At 44.0% G+C, this 3,719-nt stretch overlaps 1 non-coding gene across 1 annotated transcript; it reads right to left on the bottom strand.

Annotated features, from left to right (window-relative positions):
• Window positions 1-536: 536 nt before the first annotated feature.
• LOC130971660 (small nucleolar RNA R71) lies at window positions 537-644 on the bottom strand. Its single transcript, XR_009082870.1, has one exon. It is a non-coding gene; the product is annotated as a small nucleolar RNA R71 (small nucleolar RNA).
• Between the last annotated feature and the right edge of the window lie 3,075 nt (window positions 645-3,719).

The following is a 3,719-nucleotide window of genomic DNA, read 5'->3' as shown; positions in this document are numbered from 1 at the left end:
GGAACAAAGACAAAGGCATTCTTGTTGAAGCTGACCCTGAACCTGAAAGGACCTTGAAGCGAAAGCTAAGAGAAGCTAAGGCACAACTCTCTGTTGAGGACCTGACCGAATTCTTCAAAGAAGAAGAACCCATGGCAGCCGAAAACAACAACAATGCCAACAATGCAAGGAAGGTGCTGGGTGACTTTACTACACCTACTCCTGACTTCTATGGGAGAAGCATCTCTATCCCTGCCATTGGAGCAAACAACTTTGAGCTTAAGCCTCAATTAGTTTCTCTAATGCAACAGAATTGCAAGTTCCATGGACTTCCAATGGAAGATCCTCATCAGTTTTTAGCTGAGTTCTTGCAAATCTGTGACACAGTCAAGACTAATGGGGTTGACCCTGAGGTCTACAGACTGATGCTATTCCCTTTTGCTGTAAGAGACAGAGCTAGGACTTGGTTGGACTCACAACCTAAAGAAAGTCTAGACTCATGGGAAAAGCTAGTCAATGCCTTCTTGGCAAAGTTCTTTCCACCTCAAAAATTGAGTAAGCTTAGAGTGGAAGTCCAAACCTTCAGACAGAAGGATGGAGAATCCCTCTATGAAGCTTGGGAAAGATACAAACAACTGATCAGAAAATGTCCTTCTGACATGCTTTCTGAATGGAGCATCATAGGTATTTTCTATGATGGTCTCTCTGAACTATCCAAGATGTCTTTGGATAGCTCTGCTGGAGGATCTCTTCATCTGAAGAAGACGCCTACAGAGGCTCAAGAACTCATTTAAATGGTTGCAAATAACCAATTCATGTACACTTCTGAAAGGAATCCTGTGAACAATGGGACAAGTCAGAAGAAAGGAGTTCTTGAGATTGATGCTCTGAATGCCATACTGGCTCAGAACAAGATATTGACTCAACAAGTCAATTTGATTTCTCAAAGTCTGTCTGGAATGCAAAATGCACCAAGCAGTACTAAGGATGCTTCATCTGAGGAAGAAGCTTATGATCCTGAGAATCCTTCAATGGAAGAGGTGAATTACCTAGGAGAACCCTATGGAAACACCTATAATTCTTCATGGAGAAATCACCCAAATTTCTCATGGAAGAATCAAGAGAAACCTCAACAAAGTTTCAACAACAACAATGGTGGAAGAAACAGGTATAGCAATGGCAAGCCTTTTCCATCATCTTCTCAACAACAGACAGAGAATTCTAAGCAGAACCCCTCTGACTTAGCAACCATGGTCTCTGATCTAATCAAAACCACTCAAAGTTTCATGACTGAAACAAGATCCTCCATTAGGAATTTGGAGGCACAAGTGGGACAGCTGAGCAAGAAAGTTACTGAACTCCCTCCTAGTACTCTCCCAAGTAATACAGAAGAAAATCCAAAAGGAGAGTGCAAAGCCATAACCATGGCCGAATTTGGAGAGGATAGAGAGGAAGTGAACGCCACTGAGGAAGACCTCAATGGGCGTGCACCAACCTCCTCTGAGTTCCCCAATGAGGAACCATGGGAATCTGAGGCTCAAAATGAGACCATAGAGATTCCATTGGACTTACTTCTGCCTTTCATGAGCTCTGATGAGTATTCTTCCTCTGAAGAGGATGAGTATGTCACTGAAGAGCAAGTTGCTAAATACCTTGGAGCAATCATGAAGCTAAATGACAAGTTATTTGGAAATGAGATTTGGGAGAATGAACCTCCTTTGCTCACCAAAGAACTGAATGACTTGTCTAGGCAGAAATTACCTCAAAAGAGACAAGATCCTGGGAAGTTTTCAATACCTTGTACCATAGGCACCATGACCTTCAAGAAGGCTCTGTGTGACTTAGGGTCAAGTGTGAACCTCATGCCTCTCTCTGTAATGGAGAAGCTAGGGATCTTTGAGGTACAAGCTGCAAGAATCTCACTATAGATGGCAGACAACTCAAGAAAACAAGCTCATGGACTTGTAGAGAATGTTTTGGTAAAAGTTGAAGACCATTACATCCCTACTGATTTCATAGTCCTAGAGACTGGGAAGTGCATGGATGAATCCATCATCCTTGGCAGACCCTTCCTAGCCACAGCAAAGGCTGTGATTGATGTTGATGGAGGTGAACTGATCATTCAAGTGAATGAAGAATCCTTGGTGTTTAAGGCTCAAGGATATCCCTCTGTCACCATGGAGAAGAAGCATGAAGAGCTTCTCTCAAATCAGAGTCAAACAGAGCCCCCACAGTCAAACTCTAAGTTTGGTGTTGGGAGGCCACAACCAAACTCTAAGTTTGGTGTTGAACCCCCACATTCAAACTCTAAGTTTGGTGTTGGGAGGTCCCAACATTGCTCTGAGTATCTGTGAGGCTCCATAAGAGCCCTCTGTCAAGCTACTGACATTAAAGAAGCGCTTGTTGGGAGGCAACCCAATGATTACATTTTATATATTTCTCTTTGTTATTTTATGTTTTTTGTAGGTTGATGATCATAAGAAGTCACAAAATCCATTGAAAAAGCAAAAACAGAATGAAAAACAGGAAGAAAAACAGCACACCCTGGAGGAAGAATTCACTGGCGTTTAAACGCCAGTGAGGCTAGCAGTTGGGCGTTTAAGCACCCAGTCTGGCACCATTCTGGGCGTTTAACGCCAGAAAGGGGCACCAGACTGGCGTTAAACGCCAGAAAAGGGCAAGAACCTGGCGTTAAACGCCAGGAATGGGCACCAGCCCGGCGTTTAACGCCAGAAATGGCTCAAAACGTGATTTTGAGCAACATTTGGTGCAGGGATGACTTTTCCTTGACACTACAGGATCTGTGGACCCACAGGATCCCCACCAACCCCACCACTCTCTCTCTCTTCTTCACCCATTCACCAATCACCTCATTACCTCTTCCCCAAAACCCCTTCACCTATCAAATCCCATCTTTCTCTTCACCACTCACATCCATCCTTCATAAAACCCCACCAACCTCACCCTTCAAATTCAAACCACTTTCCCTCCCAAACCCACCCATAATGGCCGAACCCCATCTCCCCTCTCTCCTATATATACCCTTCTTCACTCCTTCATTTTCACAAAACCTAAACACCACTTCCCCCCTCCTTGGCCGAATACATAAGCCATCTCCTTCTCCCTCATTTCTTCTTCTTCTACTCTCTTCTTTCTTCTTTTGCTCGAGGACGAGCAAACCTTTTAAGTTTGGTGTGGTAAAAGCGTTGCTTTTTCGTTTTTCCATAACCATTTATGGCATCCAAGGCCGGAGAAACCTCTAGAAAGAGGAAAGGAAAAGCAAAAGCTTCCACCTCCGAGTCATGGGAGATGGATAGATTCATCTCAAGGGTGCATCAAGACCACTTCTATGAAGTTGTGGCCTTGAAGAAGGTGATCCCCGAGGTCCCCTTTTCACTCAAAAAGGGTGAATATCCGGAGATCCGCCATGAGATCCGAAGAAGAGGTTGGGAAGTGCTTACCAACCCCATTCAACAAGTCGGAATCTTGATGGTTCAAGATTTCTATGCCAATGCATGGATCACCAAGAACCATGATCAAAGTGTGAACCCGGATCCAAAGAATTACCTTACTATGGTTCGGGGGAAATACTTGGATTTTAGTCCGGAAAATGTAAGGTTAGCATTCAACTTGCCTATGATGCAAGGAGATGAACATCCTTACACTAGAAGGGTCAACTTTGATCAAAGGTTGGACCAAGTCCCCACAGTCATATGTGAAGAGGGCGCACAATGGAAGAG

The sequence above is a fragment of the Arachis stenosperma genome, chromosome 3 (genome assembly GCF_014773155.1).
Source record: "Arachis stenosperma cultivar V10309 chromosome 3, arast.V10309.gnm1.PFL2, whole genome shotgun sequence".
NCBI lineage: Eukaryota > Viridiplantae > Streptophyta > Magnoliopsida > Fabales > Fabaceae > Arachis > Arachis stenosperma.
The sequence above is the reverse complement of the archived record's forward strand: the minus strand, read 5'-3'. Positions and strand labels throughout refer to the sequence as shown.